The following is a 19,341-nucleotide window of genomic DNA, read 5'->3' as shown; positions in this document are numbered from 1 at the left end:
TGAGAGAGAGTAACACTCTGCTCAGCTTCTCTTATAAAATGATTAACTAAAGCACATTAACCCTTGGGTCCTGACAAATTTTTCCTGTTTTCCCCCAGACATTTTGATACATTTTTTTTTCCCCCATCTGTCTCTACTGCTTCCTACATCTTTCCTAAAGTATGGATGTATGTATATCATACTCGCAGTTTTAATATGATTAATATTGATTAATATGATTAATATACATATTAATATATGATTAATATGTATGAAGTGAAAAAGCACTTTTTACTTTTACCTGGTGTCTGCCTATGTTTTACACTAAAGGAACATGTGAGACAGGAAGATAGGACCTGCAGAAAGAGTTCATGATCAGCAGTTGTCTCTGACTGATTGCCTGTGATGTTTATTTGCTGTCCAGTATTATCCAACCCAATGGGATCTAACTGGAGTCTGGCAGGGATTTTCTGTTGATTGTTTTTCTCTTTCTCTGATATAGTATCTCATAATATCTCAAAAGTACAAAAATGCACCTGTTTTCACAACCCATTCAGTTCACTCTGTAAGAGTTAGATGTTCTCATCACTTAATACCTCACCAACCTTTATGTTATCTGGAAGATGGAAAGATGTGGTATCATCATCTAAATTCTTGATAAAGAGTTTGGGTAACAATAAATCAAAATTTGAAACTTAGGGACAGACTGAAAAGGCCCTTTCATCGTACTGCTAAATACTGCTAACTACTACTGCTACTTTCTATGATCTGTCTATAAGTCCAACTGTGTGACTTATAGACATATAGAGCTCCAGCTTTTTAACCCCCAAATCTTGTAGCAATATTTCAGTTGGCTGAAACATTATCTGCATAATGTTTTCATTAACAAACTCTTGAATCTTATTGAAAGGCTAAAAAAATCAGGACAAAAAAGACAAAGCTCCACACAACTTAATGTGAAGTGTTATCTTTTGGGAAGAAAGTGGTATTAACTACATTTTACCCTTTCTAATACTAGTTATATTTCTATCTGATTTGTGGGTAAAGGCTCAAAGTACTTACATATTTTTTAAAAATTTAAAAATAACACCATTCTGTCCTGTTAGTAACTCTCTGGTTCATTGTCCGCACCCTTTTGAAATATTTTGAAATAATTTAGGATCTTTTACTTCTTTGGCATTTTACCTATTTTCTGTTTCTTTATGGTAAACATTTATAATTTAGAGACATTCTGAGAAGATCTTGCTTGTAAAATATCTCAGTGAGTTAGCTGAAAAATGTTCCAGCAAAAACCTTGGCTACTGAGGATAAAGTTTCAGTTACAACAGTACCATATGGAATAGATAGATCCCTATGTTTTATTTCAGATAATGTACTGAAATATCTGCTGAACATTCCTGTCTTTACACATCAGTATTTGATCAAACAAACCCAGCAGTGAACCCATACATGTTACCAATGAGATTTCTGAAGCACTGTTACTACTTTTGGGCAATTGATATTTCATTGAAACCTTTGGCTTTGTTTAACTTCTCCTACAGGTTTTAACTTGCAGGTTACATCTACTTCCATTTGCTTTTCCATTTTTCTTTCCATCATACACTATTACTTGTTTCATCCTGTAGCAGCTTTAAGCCAAGAAATCCAAAATAATAACAACTTCTTGACTCTGAAGTTCTACTTTCTTTCATACCCATCAGGATATCCTTGAGAAATTATCACTTGTTCTCAGTTCAGTGTTAACAGTTCAAGTTAAATACGCATGCAAGCCCTACCAACAGACAAATCAACCATTTTTAACAATGCTGATCATAGAGATCACGAATACTTCCACATTTGCATTTTGAAATCTTCAAAGCAAAAAAAAATATATTTTATTTATCACAAGGATACCTGGTTTCAAGTAATACATCTTGGACAGAACACTTCATAAATTATCTATCACCTTTAAAAGCTCAAATATCTTTAAAACTGGCTGCATGTTCTATGAGATGAATGCCTGTGTAGCACTTTGTGCTGCTTCCTGTTGTGATCCATTATTGTGTGTTAGACACCCACTTACAATATTACCAGAACTTTTTATTAGGTGCACCTTAAGTCTGTAGGTATGAAAAGCTTCATGATTTTCAGCAATGTCTGACTCAGTCTCTGATGTAATGTGTCATCTTGGATATGTCGTTACATTCTCTGCTTACAAAATTGTTTTTAAGTGTTATATTTAATAGTCTTTTCCTATGATAAATCCTGCAAGGTTTAAGTAAACAAACCACTTCCTATTTCCTCTTAGAAATGAATATCTTCTCTTGTAAGTCCTGTAAAGCCTCTGTGTTTGGACTTAGCATATGTAAAATAACAAAATACATTCTTGAACATCAGTATTTTGTATCACCAATGGTGCCCAGGTTTAAAAGCTTTCTACTTGGAATCAAAAAGAAAATTTTATGGACTCTGACTCTGCCACTTCTTGCAGGTGAGTTACTATGTGTTAGTCTTAAATTATTTTAAACAGATCCTAAGAACATCTTTAGACAGCAAGATTTTAATTCAAAACACAAATAAAATCAGTTTAATATTCAAACATTCATTAATACTCCCTTGTAATCTGCATTCTATCAAACAGACACATCTCTTTCTGTAGTATTCATCAGCCTGGTGCCCATTCACCTTGAATTATACTTTCTGCTCTTCACTTGTTTTACCATGGTAATCTTCCCAGGAAAGATATATCCAGAGGAAGGAAGACTGACAGCTTTGTGACTGTCTCTGCTGAAGGCAGACTTTTACAGCAAACTTGTATCTCATTACATTGTTTTAAAGTATAAACATGTCTTTGCCATCTATAACTTGACTCAGGGGCTAGTCTCCCATTTTCTTTAAACGGATACTTTCAAAAAATGCTTTCTTCCAAAATTGCTGCATATTTTGTTTGGCACTTCAAAAAGATAATCCCTACTGTTACAACAAAGGTATATATGATTATTTCTTTTTCTAACCTCTTAATGTTAAAGTACCCCTGTGTGTTTGCTCACACATACGGATGTCTGTGCAGGTTGCAAGACTTCACAGATGACAATTCCACATGTCATAAACATTCCTACCCCACAATGCTTGATCTACAACTGTCCCATAAAGATACATTCCTGCCAACTTCTTCAAAGCTGCCACATAGTCAGAGAGCTCTTGCCCTTCTAGCTGATTTCCCTAGTGCCGTTTGTATCATTCTGCAATAATGTTTGTTCTAAGAACAATATATCTCCTCAAAACATCAAGCTTTTAACCCTGTTTTTGTGGTGTCTGTCAATACTCAGTCAACATTTCTCCTAGCACTGGTCATAGACACTACCTTATACTTCAGTAGAAATTCATGAGGAAACAAACCTTGAAGTTTTTCATTTTTACCATATAAAGCTATTTTCATGGTTTCTCTTTCAGGCAGGTTGATTCTTCTTTTGTAGACTCTCCCTGATGTGATTCTTTGGGGGGCAAGACAAACCTTCAGAGCTCTTAACTGATTCAGACCAGTGCTGGATTCTGCGCCATGTATTCCCTTTTGTATATTGAGAGGAATCTTAAAGCTCCCACTGAGTCTCAAGCAAATCGCAAACTTAACAGGAAGTCATTCCTAGGATAGGAACAGAATTCAAACAAGAAAAACAGCTCTGGACACAGCTCCTGTAAAAACAGTCCAACTTCAGAAGAAACATCACAAATAGCAGGAAAGTTTAATTTCTAGACTACTAGTGTTCACAGTAGCTCAAACACCAGCAGGAACACTAGTACAAATCAGAGCTTAATTTTCACAGAATGGTTTACTAAGGCAAACTTGCTGGAAACACAAATCACTTTTGTGTTTATTTGCATGAAGAACACTCTCAGCCTCCTTTCCTCTATCCCTTCTTCTTTCCTAAGTCTAACCTTTCTTAGTTCAACTTCCTACCCCTGATCCTTTAGAGGCTTAGGTAACAAGAGTAAATAATTTATGTTTTACTTTTTTGAAAGTGATCAGCAGTTCACAAAATAAGCTTTTGATACAATTATGTATGAGAAAATCATAAGAGGCTATGAAACTGTACACAAGCTAAAAGCACCCTGATTTTGAAGCAGACTGAGGTTCAGACATCTTGGCTCTACTTGTGATACAACACTTAAAATCACCATCTCATGGATGATGTGACAAGAATTGCCACTAAATAGGCTACTACAGCATATTCACCTTGAAGATGCTAGATAGCCCTTGCTCATTCCATCCCTCCAATTCTCTTCAGTATTACTGCATAAATCTTTAAAGTCCAGATGCAGAAATTACGAATCTTCCAGACATAATGTACAAACATCATATTCTGCTTGGGATGTTGAATTTACTGTTGCATGAGCCCACTCACTTTCATTATCATGTTCATTCTTAATACATTGTAGAGCTTTCAATTCAGTTGAAAAAGCTGCTTTAAGATAAGGATTTTTTTATTTTTTTTTTTAAATCTGAAAACTGCAAATCACCTCAAAAGTTTACTTACATTGAGTATGATTACCAGTGTCATACATAACATACATGTGAATGGATTTTTTCCTGCATGGGAGTATGAAATGTACTACTGTACTATCTCATGCAGCCTATACATTTGTCATTATTATTGGGTGACTCTCTTGCATCCTTTTAGAAGTTGAACAGATCCATAGGCATAGCTAAAATAATTCTTCTAAAAGCGGAGAAAGATTAGTTCTTCTTTAGTAATAATAAAATAAAATAAAATAAAATCATACCTAGGAAAAGGTGCAATCCTAGACCACAGCATTTCCAGCGAAACAGCTCTAATCATTTTTTATGAACAGAGCTTTTTTATTTGATAGTAATAAAAAAACCAATTAGAAATAAAATCTTGGTCTCCTCACAGACTTGATGTGACAGGTCAGATAGACAGTATTTATACTACGCATGCGCAAGCACCGACACTTTCATAAGACATTCTGGATATTTTATAACAGACTGACTATCTGCAAAATAATTTGCAATTTTGAATAATATATTTCTAACATTACTTTTGTACACACAAAGGCAAAATTTCAATAAGCAAGCTACTGTAAAACTTGTAACTGTAGAGAGAAATAATTCTTTTCTTAGAGATTCGATATATAGCATTTATTTCCACTGTATGCTGGGTAATCCTGAAAGTAACAAACTTGAAGCTTTGCAGCTTTGCAGCTTTGCAAATTACTTAAGAATAATTCAACTTGATTCAACTATCCATATGTGATTTTCAAATGACATAGGTATCCAAATCATCTAGAACACTGACATCTTTAATGAGTCAAGGTTATTTTACCAGTTAGCTTACAAGTGAAAATCAATAGATAAGCTTTCTCTTTACCTTTTATTCAAGTGCAGACATGTTGGAAGCTGGGGGACTTAAAAGTTTATTTGTGGTCCCATCATACACAATGAAAATTTCAAGAGGGTTATTCTGATTTTACCTTTGCTTGACCTTGAAGTGTTACTAGTTTGAGGTTTTAGGATATCAAATATGACACATCGGACCTTCTGTTGTCAAACAGTTTGCAAGGTATTGTACATAAACTTGTCTTTTAAGGTGAGTAGTAACACATTTTCCAAGTCTTGAGGTATGAAATGAAATGCGGATTTTTGATCTAGATGATTTAGCTGTGAACTACTCTGAACAACTTGTATTTGGAGCAGGGGCATAAAATACGGAGCTTAAACAAGTAAGATCAAAAATTTCCTCCCCTGCACTCCCAAAGATAGGAGATACAATACTCTAAAGACCCCACTTTGGAGAACACTCTCTTCAACACTGTCAATGCTCTTTCATTACATCTTGAAAAGCTATTTCACGTCATGTGGTAGGCTGAGTCTTCTCAGTTTAGCAGCAGTAAATGCTTTCTCTATCTTAGAAAAAATCCTAAGCTTTTGAAAAAGATGGAAGAGATTGACTATTAATGAATCTTCTTAAGAAAGTACTTATGAGAATGGGGATGCATTTGAGAACTACATGAGAAAACCAGAAGTGTAACTACATTCCTGAATGATTACAGCTTATTTACACTAATATCAACTATGAATGTACTGGTTGCCTACTACCAAGCAGTTGTTCTTGGAACCAAAAGAGAACAAATATCAAAGATAATAAAAACCTTTTCATTGACAAGCCCAGAAGTCCAATCAGTGCATGTAAAGTGAGATATGAGTCAAAAGACTTTGTAGACTATTACCAAGTTTTAATCCCATGGTTCAGAGCAATGTTATTGAAAATATTGAGAAAAAATACAGAACACTGCATTTTCAATCACATATATTTGATATCTAATCCACACATGACACAGAGTAAACATTCATCAGTTGTTGCACTGGTTGATATCTGTGCTTTGCTTATACACAACAGAAGGACACCAATTGTTTAGTCCTGTAGATTCTTTTTTCTTTAATTTTCCCCTATTGGCTAGGAAGCAGAAAAGAGGCTCAAATTATGCCTTTTCCTAATAGTGATATAATACAGACAGAAGCGGCATCTTTACACTTTGCCTTTTCTACAGTGGAAAGATGTTGAATTCATAACCACTTCAAGATACATTTAGGTACATATTTCTGGAAATCAAGTTACCGAGAGCTGTTGTTTTTTGTTTTTTTTTTCTATGACACCAAAAATATGAAAAATATTTTAAGTTCTTGCTTGTGATTTCTTTGTTATTTAAATAATTTCTGAGTGAAGATGTAAGAACATTAAAAAGAAAACAAAAATATTTATAATTTAGATAATTCACCTACAGTCTTCCTAAAATATATTGGCAGTACCTTAGATGAAATAACTAATCAAGGGAGGGGATGCAGACCCTTTCCTTGGTTGCGCGCAGTGAGCCCATATTCAGGCCTCAAACACTAATAACATCTCTGCTTAAAGGCTTCAACAGAATCTGAACAACATACAAGATACAACAGCATTTCTTGGCTTGTCTATGAGGAAAATTGTCTATGTTTTCAAACCATCTTCATCTGCGTCTTTAGGTATTCTAAATTATGTGGCATCAGTACATGACACAGGAAGGATGAGATTGATTAACAAGAATGAGCTAGTGTAAAGACCACAAGTCCAAAGAAACTAAGATTAACATGCTTGACTTGTTACGAAATTTAATATTTTTGTCTCTTTCTGCAAGAGCTCTAATCGTACTTGTAAAAGTGGTGCAAGTTCAGGTGCCCATCTCCTTTGGCTACTGTTTTTTGCTCAGGGGCCATAGTCCAGAGGCACTTTTGCCAGTTAAAATGTAAAAGCTGTGTACATTACCCTTCAGATTTCAATGATCAAAGCAGTTGTGATCAACTAAAATGAGCATAAAACAGAATGAGACTTCTATTTCCAACTCTGCCAGTGACTGTGTGATCTTGTCCCTTTACCTTTGCCATCTTTATCTATATAAAACCAATATGGCTTGATAAGTGCTTTTATCTATACACAATGGAGAAGTAGTGTAATCTTTATGGCAAGCTTTTTCATCTAGTTCATAGAGCACATCACTGGGTTGTGCAATATAAGATTTTATTTTCACAAAGATATATTTTAATAATTATCCTAGGTGTCTGTTGGTGAAGAATGACAAAAACAGTTCCAGTGTCTCAATATGAATGTTAAAAATAATATAAGGTTATAAGATACAATATGACAGGACTGCAGGAATATTCTGTGATGATGGCAAAATTTCTGGTATCTCTGACAGAAATTGTATTAAAGAAAGCCCATTGTGAATCCATTTATTGCTTGTCACATAGAAGAGAAAATGATTAATTATACAGGCACAGATATTTACTTTGTCAGTGTTTTTAGAGTCTTCCATTATATTAGCAGTAGCTCCATGGAATTTGAATGTATGACTCGGGGAAGAGACTTTGACTTCAGTGTGGTAAACCAGATGGCCTGCTACACTCAGGTACCACAGTTTCAGCCATGAGATATCAGGTGGCAGAATCCTTGAGAAGCAGTAATATCTGACTAATACCACTTCATATATTTGAGTCGTGCTAAGTCTAACCAGAGATTGAATCATTGCACTGTGCTGGTAGGCACCTTCAGCTGAATGCTTGGAGTCACTGAAACCCAGTGAGGAACTGGAAGAAAAAAAAAACCAACACGCATCCAGCACCACTCTCAATTGATAAACAGCAATTAGCAGTGCTAAGACAAATGCCTGTTACCTTGCAATATCATGGGATTCTGGCCTCGATGGAGAAGCAGTAGCTTAGAGTACAACCTTCCAGTTGCAATGCTCATACTGTGCTCTGGCTACTAGGAGACGGCAGGTAACAGCATATTTGAATTGTCTGCTTTTTGTTCCCTGAGACTGGAAGAGAAAAGGCATGCACTTGCATTTGGGTTTCTTCCTGAGCCAGAAAGCTATGCAGTTAATTGCTGCTTACTGTGTAAGGCCAGAATCCAATTGTACAAGGTTTCCTCCATGCCTCCATTCCTGGAATTCAGCAGAACCCAGACTCAGTTTGCAGGCTGTCCCGTAAATGGATACTTCCCAAGAATGGAAATGGATCACTCCCATGAAGTTAGGAGAAGCATCCCACACAACATTATCTGAGAGGCAGTGTGCCAAGAAAGATGACGGTCTGAGGGGCAACAAGGGTGGAAGGCACTGATTCTGGGGCTTGGGTTTTGGCAGTGTCAGACAGCGATTCAACAGTGTAGCCAATGTGAAATGTCATTGTGCTCTGAAGCCTTTTACCTCATTTATTTTTACCTAGCGGCAGACTTATTTTCTTTACCTTTTAACAGTCAAGTTTGTTTGTGGCCGTAGGAAAGTTTGAGGAGTTCGGCCAAGATTTCAGGTGTGATTTTGTAGTAGCTGGATTTGCCCCATGATATATTTCTGCAGTAACTTAAGGCTGGCCATTTTGAAAAACCTTGATTTTATTCAAAGCTGAAGCTGGAACAACGGAAGTGGTACAAAAGAAGAAAAATCAGATTTCCTCTGAAGTTCAGTGCAGAACTGGGTTTTGTAGGATTCATGTTATATTCCCTATCAGTGCATAGAGAAAGCTTGTCTTTTTCAGTATGAACATTGTTAAAAGTGAATGTAGTTGCATTAGAATAGCTATGCCCTTTGTCATTATTTTCTTCCCCCCCCCCCCTTATTTCCTTTTCCTTTTCCTTTTTTCCTTTTCCTTTTCCTTTTCCTCTTCCTTTCCCTTTCCCCTTTTCTTTCCCTTTTCCTTTCCCTTTCCCTTCCCCTTTTCATTCCCTTTCTCCTTCTCTTCTCCTTCTTCTCCTTCTCCTTCTCCTTCTCCTTCTCCTTCTCCTTCTCCTTCTCCTTCTCCTTCTCCTTCTCCTTCTCCTTCTCCTTCTCCTCCTTCTCTTCTCCTTTTTTTTCCTTCTTTTTTATTTTCCTCTTTCCTTTTCCTTTTTCTTTCCTCTTCCTCTTCTGTCTCCCCAACCTTTCCCTTTTTCTTCTTCATTTCCATTTCTATTTTCCTCTGAGACCCATTTCCATTTCTCCTGTTTTCTGTCCTTATTTAGAACAGAGAAAAAACATTTCAAGGAAAAAAATCAAAGGCACATGGAATAAAATGATTTTGCTTAGCTTTTAATAGATTAAATTTTAGTTTAAAAATCTAATCTAAAAATAGATTAGTTTTAATAGATCAGAGACACATCAACTTTGGAAAAATATACTTTCAGGGCTTCATAGTTCCTACTCAAATTATTTGCAACATTATGAACATCAAAGGCACGTGGGGAGAGAATAAAATCTACTATCAGAGATTCACTGATGAAGAACTGAAACAGAAAAGAATTAAATTAATTCAAGACTAAGTCAAAGAAAGACTTCTAAAATCTCGCACAGAATGGAGTATGTAATCCAGATCTTGCCAGTCTCAGTCCCATCCCTGTGAGATCTGACTTTAATCCTGGTCTCTGTCCCAAAGCTCCAGTGGGAATGAGATCTTTCTGGGAGTCAGAATTAAAGATGTATTCCAGCAGCATGCTGTGCTAAGTTGTGGTCAGCCAATCGAATATCAAAGGGATTAAGTCTGTGAATCATTTAACGGAAATTTCTTCTGCCTCAGTAGCATTGATGTTTTAAGGTGTGAAATTCAAGAACGGCTTAGCTCTCCTTTGGTCAAAAAAACACTCTGTAGCCTGCGTTATCAAGAGGCAGTCAAGAAGATCCCCTTGGGTCATGTGGCTGCTGTATATTTTTACATTTCCATAGTAGGCTAGTTTTAACTTGCAGGATGTAATCCTATTTACTTCCCATGTGGTCTGTGCCCAGGGAGCATGTGCTCCAGTTATTATATGCATTACCAGAGTACCTGGGAGCCCAAATAATGGCCCAGACATGATTGTGCTGTGTCCTGCATAAGCATATAGCAAAATAACGCCCTCCCCTTCACCAAAAGGTTTTATAACTAAACACAAAAGATAAAATTCACACAAATGTGGGTAGGCAACAACATAGTAGAGTGGCCTCAGGATGCTTGCAGGCAGTTCTCAACATTTTTGTTTATATTACTGAAAATTCTGAGAGAATTTTCAAAGAGCTTAACATATCTCACAAGTAACACAAATAGGTAGAAGAGCAGATGGCAGAAAATGTGGGAAGTAGGCAGCAAGAACCAATACCGTGGGCTGCAATAAATCAAGCTGGAAAAGGATAGACCAGGGAAAAAGTTTTGAGACTCACAAAAGCTGATATTTAATTGAAATATAGATGAGAGGGTTGATACTGTTAAGATGCAATACAGCATTATCTGTTGAAAGATGGATGAGAAAGTATTCATCAAATTTCATGAAAAAATACAGTGTGGAACAAGATTTTTTGTTGCTGCTTGCTGCTTTTGGGTGGGAAGGGAAAGGGAGAGGCATTGATTTTCATTTTGTTTTGAAGGAGATATTTTTTTTAGTGATTAATCAGTAAATATGCAATGTGAAGAATGAAAAAATAATGTAACGCAACTGGAGAACTGGAGAGCTACAAAAAAGTAAGATCACTGGTTATCTTATCACTTGATCTATTTATAAATTATCTTGATCTTATCAGTGAATTATCAGCAGAAATATTGCTGGTTTAATGCGGTGTTGTTAATTTAACCTGCCACAAAACCTAGAGGGAAAAAATGGTTAAATTTAGGTGCCAGAGTGGGCTGGAGTAGCAAGCTGGGAAGAGACTGCCTCTAATAGTAATAAAACTGTGTCTGAGACTTCTTAGCTTTGCTTTCCCATCTCAGTAACAGTAATTTCCATCATAGGTAGCAAAGCACAACAATGAGGAAAATGTACTCATATCTGTGATATATTTTATAAACCAGAAACTTAAGCACTGACATTTATTTTAATTCACAAAATTACTATCAAAATGTTACCAGGTCTCAAATCTGCCAGTGTTATATCCAAACACAGATTTTAGTAATCCAGTAACCCATGAATAAGAAGTATTGCTTTTTTTTTTTTTTAGCTGAGGTAGTAATTTTAAGCCATTGGTCATTCTGAATGCACATTGTTTCAAAGTCATAGCTCCCCTGGAATATACAGGGTGAAACAAAAACAAATGTTGGAAATTCTCCAGTTCTTTTGAAATGGAAGGGATTTCTCTCACCAGTTCTATTTACTACAGAATTTAGGAGTAGTGGTTGATTCTTCAATTAGAACAAAATTGAGTACTAAAAATATTCTTAATCAAACATTAGGCGTGTAACCCTCTAAAAGGGAAAAACTGGTTCTTAAATAGTCACTGTTTCACCTACCTTTGTCATGATGCAGTCAAATAAATGTTTGCTTTTTTCTCTTCAAGTTAGTGATTTTCCAAGGGGCCATCTCTTTATAGTATTTCTGTAGGTTAGCTGGAATAGCAGATCCTTACTGAACATGCAGTAAGTTTTGAACCTGGTTACAGAGACATATAAAAGTGAACCCTGCTAGGAACTCCACTGCTCATGCTGAGGTTTAAACACTGGAATTGGGTTCCCAGTGGATTTTCACTTTCACAAGTACTTAATGCAGCTTTAGGTATCCCTAGGGCAATCTGAACTGGCCACTGAATATCCTTTTTAAGGGGAGTGAACAATGGCTTAGTTCCACCTCTCTTGAAATACAGGATTCATGTTTTCCTCTCTTAAAATTTAGTGTTCCTGGAGGCAGTTAGTAGCATTAGAGAATGAGACTGTATTTATCTATCCCAAGGCTAGGTACAATGTAGGTAAGGGCAATCCAAGCTTCCCCATGGAGCTTTGTCAAAGCTTTTTAACCCTAAGCTGAAAGGATAACCACTCTGGAGTATGATTACAATTGAGACTCCAGGCCTATTAAAAAGTTGGGCCTTTAAGACTGGCAAAAGCTTTTGATTACAGAAAATTCTGTGTTACTTTTTGTGATGTGCATCTTTTGTACTGGGGGCTATACCACGAAAACCAAGCAGATTTCACCTTGAACAGATTCTCAGATCTTAGATCTCTGGAGATTTTCTTTTCTCGAAAAACAGTGATTTTATTTTCCAGAAGAAAATAAGATAAAACATACATTCTAGGGAAAAAAAAACAACAACACAAAACATAACACACACACAAGAAAACAGTCTTGGTAAATAAATGATTACTAAAAGATCTGAAATGGAGCAAAAAGTCAAATAAGAATAGAAACAATGAAAAAGTGAAAGTACAAAAGGAATTGCTCTTACAAAATAATAATAATAATAAAAAAACATTAATGGAGACTTAAGGATTGGAATGAATATATTAATGCTTTAAGTGACTTAGAGGTACTAAACACCTCCATTGTATTGAGTGCCCTTGACTCCTTTTGACCTTAGAAGGAGCTGAAGGCACTCAGAATTTTGCTTGATCTTGGTCATCGGAATATGCACATGGAGGCAAACAAAAGGAATTAGATAGATAGATAGATAGATAGATAGATAGATAGATAGATAGATAGATATAAACATACATACATTATCTTGATGATATTCAAGTACCTGTTCATAAAATCAATTATGTTCTTTTAATGAAAACCTGAAAAATCTGCATATCTATAGAGTGCTGTATTTCATTAAATATTCAAATGGCATTTCAATATTTAAACAAAATCCATAGGCTAATTTCATTATTGTCACAGGCAGAATATTATATTACCTGAAAAGTACTCAATAAGATTGATTTGTGTTACTCTGTAAAATATAGTCTCTACTGACCACTTGCCAGGTTGGGTTACAAGAGTCTTTCAAAACCACAAACTGTGCTGTGGTCTTTACAGTGCATTGCCTGGAATTCTCAGGCTCTGCTTTGAAATCTTACAAAATATCAGTGACCACCTTACATCTAATTACTAACTAGGCACAGACTCTTTTCTGAAGATCTTTTGAAGTACCTATTAGTGTAAATCAAAGGTTTAACATGTTCTTATCTTTTTTTCCTCATGAGCCTAGAATATTCATAAATGATTCGTGCACTTCTGCAACCTTCTTTAAAAAAAAAACAAACAAAAACCCAACAACTTTTAAATGCTATAATTTAATCTCTTCCGCATTTTTTTATGAACCCCATCAATCCCATTCATAATTAATGAAATGCAGGATGATTCCTGGATCAAATAAGTTTTAGTTCTCATTGCTAATCAATATTTCTGACCATGTCTGTTTCATTATTGACAGCATCTACCCACATTTACTCTTATAATTAAGTTATACTTCAACTCCTAACTTTTCCTGAGTGTTTGAAATGGCCGTATAGTGTTCTTAATTTCAGTTGCTGTTTCATCTCTCTCAGTAGGTGCCTGTTTTATTGTTAAAGGTCATACTCATTTGTCTGCACCAACAAAGGCAGCCCTTAAAGTTGGCTGTGGTTTTGACAGACAGTGGTCCCTATAAGTGATGGCCTTAAGGACAGACCTGGCACTGGGAGACAGTCACCACAGCAAGGGAAATAACAGATAACAAATCATGCCACTATTTTTCCTCCTGGTGTGATTGACGACATCACAGCAGGTGTAACTTTTCAGTGTCTCCAGATTAAAAACCCCTCAAACAAATGAGTTCTTAAAATACTGTCCGGGGACGTCAAAAGGTTGCTGCTGGACTCAAAACCACTATTAAAAGCAGTTTCCATATTCTTTTATAAGTGAAGTGCATAATTTAGGACCACTGAGTGCAATTATACAATGTTCAGGCAACTGCCCACTCTGTAGTAGAAAGCTGCCTTAAAAATGGAGAATTGTTTTAGATGGGTAAATATTTTTCTTATAAATACACCTAGAGGAAGCAGTATTTTCAGTGGGTAATAAGAGACTTGTCAATGTAATAGTAATCTGTCTCTACTGTAGACAGCAGAAAAGCAGAAAACTATTTGGGTGTGGTCTTTTATTAAGTTCTTCAAGTAAAAAGAGAAGAGGAAAAAAAGAAGCTGTGGCTGTGATAGAAGTTGTTTTATAAACATCCCAAAGGTTCAGCATTTTGATTTGAAACCTGTCATTTATTCCAATGTTAACACACACACACACACACATATATATTTAATTAGTATAGAAACGGTATAATTTCATGGGACTGAAATTTGGATCTGTTTCCTAATTCTGTTGATTTTTTATATGAGGTTGATTTTTTTCCCCCAAAGTCTGTTATGATTGTCTTTGAAATCCATGTTTCCAGGTTTCCGTTTCTTTACAGGAAGTCATACAGAGTCACAGTAAGTGAAATTAATGTTATATGAGAAATAATAAACAAAAAAAAAAATAGTGTATCCTGCATGCATAATATACCTTTTAGATATAAGGTAACCCCATCTTCACAGTTTGTGTGACTGAAAAAAACAGAGCGGATCCTGATTATAGAAAACAGGTGAAAGGGCTATATAGTATTTCATAGTACAGAACAGCATGCTCATAGAAGTGAAAATACCTGAGTGTTTTCTGTCAGACTCAAGTGCTAATATGTTCATTGTTTCATTCTGAAATACCAGCTTTTGACTTGTATAGATTCATTGTAAAATAAGATGTGTATGTGTCTCTTGGCTGTTGGCTATTTGCTGTCACTATGAAGATACTACACAGAACAGATTATACAGTGTTCCACAAAGAGCACTGTCTTGCATAGGTAAAAGCACACATACTAATTCACCAGTAATGTATAATTCTCACCACAATACTAAATCCTTGTTCTGAGTTCATCAGCATCAACTTCTGTTTCCCGTAGGCATATGTGTAATGATGAGGAGTAGGATGTGGTGTCCGGCAAGGGCTCTAGCAGTGACCCCTCCCAGTCCCCAGAGCATAGAGGGGTCATTAATCATAGACAACTATGGGGGAGATGTATGCCAGTTCCGAATTCCCACATAAACTTCCTGCTTCTTCCATTGCAGATTTTTTTCTGACTCACAACACTTTCATATTTCAACCCCCTGTACCTTTTCTTGTCCCATCATACCTCTTAATAATGTCTGCACTCTCTCTATAATGTCTTCTAACTCTGGTGAGAAGTGCTTCCCAACACAACTGACAGCCTAGGTCTGACAGACTAAGGAGCCCCTGGTGGCAAACTACAAGTGCTTACCAGCATGGAAAGCTGTCTGAACAGCAGCACACTTGACTCCGGAGACAGCATAGTTTCCAGCTGAGCTACCAGCTTTACTGCAGACCCTTGATGGCAGACTACCCATAGAGTACATTGCTAAGAAATATTGGGATGTTAAAACAATCCTGGTCAGACAGAAAAGTGATGTGGATGGTGAGGAAACAGATACACTGGAATGAGGGTAGGAAATGAATGGCATCTGCTGACCCATTCCTCCTTAGAGAATAGGAGATAGGAGGATTTCTCCTTTTTCCTCCACAATTGCTTTCCTACTCAAAGCCAACCGTAACCCGCAATCTTTGCTGCAAGAAACATACAACAGAAATATGCAGTGAACATACTTGGTTTGGAATTTGTGCATTTGTTTAACAGACACCATCTTGGATAAGTCACTGTAGATTACACCAGGCACCTCCAGAGCTAACAGCATGAACTACTACAGCTTGAGAAAACAAACCAATCCCCTGTAGCTGTGGCTATAGCAGACATATATTTCCTGTGGATCCAGCACAGAGGGGGATCTGTAACACATACTTAGCACTAGTTTATACATGCACATTAATTTATGATATTTTTTTACATATTGGAATAGGATTCTTTACATAGTGCAATCTGAGAGAAGGCAAATCAAATACATAAATAGAATAGCATTTATAAATAGATAAGGCTACTAATGTTCTCGATGCTTTTAAAGACAGAAGAAATTATAAGAATCAGCTCATTACATTAGAAATCTACAGTCAGTATTTGAAGAAGAGTTTTCAAATATGAAATGTTCTTTTCAAAAGGAACTCAGATAAGAAGCAGTGTTGGTCATAGACAAAATCATCATTCTTCAAGAAAAGAGTATGCTTGTGGAAAAACAAAATGAAGAGAGGGCATATATGTGGCTCGCATGTGCATGGCTGCCTGAATTTGTTGGCAGCCTTAAAGTGTGATTCTTTGAAAGGTTTCAAAGGCAAATACTAACAATAACATCATGATAATAATCTTAGAATTTAGATGTAGTCTTCCAAGTTTCTTTTTTTCCTTAAAACATGAGCAGGTGTTCAGTTCTGGAGAGATATACAATAAATTATTGGTTTGGTTTTTAATGGTGCAATTAAAGGAAGTTCCACAAATGTGATAGACCTTTGTGTCAGTCTATGAGGTGTTGATTTGTTGAAAAGAGAGAACTAATGTTTTGGATATTTTAGTGTTGGTCTGAAAGAATGGCTTACTAAGTGCAACCATTAGTTTGCAGAGTTGGTGTACAAACAAAGTAAAGCAACACTGAATAACACATATTTATTCCACAGCAGTGATTTCTACTTAACTGAGAATTTGGATTATATCCTTCCTCCCTTCCTTCCTCCCTTTCTTCCTTTGAATTTTACATTTCACTGCAAGGAAAGCAGAATCATGACTTGAAATGCCTTACACTTTTACTTAGTTTTTATAATCAGTATCCACCATATACTATTTTCATAGTCTATTCCTTAAACACACATAAAAAGTAATTCATTAGGAGTCCAGAATAGCAACTTTACTAAGAGCTCAAATAGATTCTTTTGTACGAGTCATGTATTCCTAAACATTACAAGGGCACTACGTGTGGTTTTGTTGATTTTAACTTTAATTTTTGCACCATTAAAAATAACCGGGAAGTAATACTGTAAATAATGACAGTTGACAAGAATTCATAATCCTTCCGAAGCCAGAAATTCATCAAAATAGGTTTTAGCAGAAACAGCACAATATTTTTTGTATGAATAAATAAAATTCTTGTAAAGACATGAGAGATTATTCTATTTTGCATGATACAAATAAAGCCTGTCCTCACAAAATAGTAATCTCACACAATTTATGGTAGTTTCTCATAAATTACACAGTAATAATGGAAGCTTGTTAATAATTAAAAGTCTTTTACTTTTTCAACTCTCAAATAAGTATTAGAGTAAATAATTTCCAGTCTTCATCTGACATGACATCTAACCAATACAGGCATCACAAAATAAATAATTTATGAAAAATATTTATTTAAAGAGCTGTAATTTACCTTGCATTTACCATATGCCATTCATCCAAGTATCAGTATAAAATATTCATTAGAGAAACTCATTAAAACAAACTTCTATACAATGAGGTGACGGGCCAACAAAAGCCATCAATCATCACAAAGGTTTAAGTTATTATTAGTGCATATATATAAACTAATATTTCAATATTTTTTATTTATTTATTTTTTTACTTTTACCCTGGAATTACCAATGTTGCTCTGAAATTCTTTCTTCACCTGTTTTATGATGCCCAAGTGGTCTGTGACAGAACAGAGATCTAATTTATTAATGATGAATAAATCTGATGTAGTAATTAATGGAAATTCTATAGCTGATCTTAATGGAATAATAGGTAGGCATGTAATTATATTTAATTTTGAGATAAAAGATTTTAATGTATGTATTGTAAGCAAGGTAATTACTTGTGAATGTATGCAACTCCAGATTAACAGATAGGTAGAAAGCATTATAAATGTGCAGGACAGTCCAAACTCAAAGGTAAGGAATCCCTTATAATTCCTAATACACTGATTTTAAGCTCTACCTCAGTTTAGTAGATAGATGATAAGATATAAGATAGATGTGTTGGTATGTGTTGGATATAAGATAGATGTGTTGGTAGATATCTGGAAGTGTATATGTTATCAGTGTCTTCCAATGAAACTTAACTATCCTGTGTAAAATACTGTAAGATAAACAAATAACATGACTTCAAATCTAAACTCATACGATGCATAATACCACACCAACACACTTTTTTTGGCTTAGATTGTTTCCATATATAGAGTCTTCCACATATTCACTAAAAAGTTCTGTTAAATATCTGCTGCACATAGACTGCATTTCTGTTACACTGTTGATCTCTGATTAAATGTTCTAATAAAATTAACTGGCTTTGCTACAAACAGAACATCTGGAGCTATGTTTAATTTCATGTCAAACATATACAGGAAACACCTGTCTAGATGAAGTAATTTGAAAAAAAAGACATTAATCCATTTGTTGTGGAAATGCATGTCATAGTTGTCACATTAAAAAGCAATATCAACAAATACAGAAACTTTAAATTACTTTGGAACGTGAGTCTTCTAAAATTAACAAAATATAATTAATCCAAACTTTAGCACATCAGTCTGATCTCATAATGAAGCAGATTTCCCTTTTCAGATTAAAAATGTCTTTCAGTTATTGCATAGTAACACTTCCAGATGTAAAGTAAGCTACATCATTAGAAGATCAAAAGTACTGATGTGACTCTTCCTAAGCACCTATCCAAAATAATACATTAAAAGGTTTTTAAGAGAAATACAATGCACTGTATACATATAAGGAAATATACATAAAGAAAGTATAGCTGGTATTTAGAATTAGGACCCTCAGAAGTTTGTAAGCAGTAAGTATGCTTGTTCAGAAGTAAAAAAAATCATGTAGTATATTCAAGAAACATTAACACTTTGGAACATTTTCCCGTATTTTGATTCTTCAGTATATTTCTGCTATGTGTACTACATTCCTTTTAAAATCTTTCTCAAAGACAAGACTAAAAGAAATAAAGAAATAATTTCAATATCTAAGAAAGCTGCATGTCATTTATGAAAGAGTTTCTTGTCCTTACATTTCCCCATGATGTTACTATCTTTCTACCTTAAGAAATAATTTCAAGTCTGCAAGGAACTTCTTCAGTTGAAGTAGCAGTCAGTAAAAGCAGTAAAATGAAGAAAAAGATTAAATTTAAAAGGAAAAAAAAAAAAAAAAA

This window comes from Coturnix japonica, chromosome 2 (genome assembly GCF_001577835.2).
Source record: "Coturnix japonica isolate 7356 chromosome 2, Coturnix japonica 2.1, whole genome shotgun sequence".
NCBI classification, from domain to species: Eukaryota; Metazoa; Chordata; class Aves; order Galliformes; family Phasianidae; genus Coturnix; species Coturnix japonica.
This window is presented reverse-complemented; position numbering follows the sequence as displayed.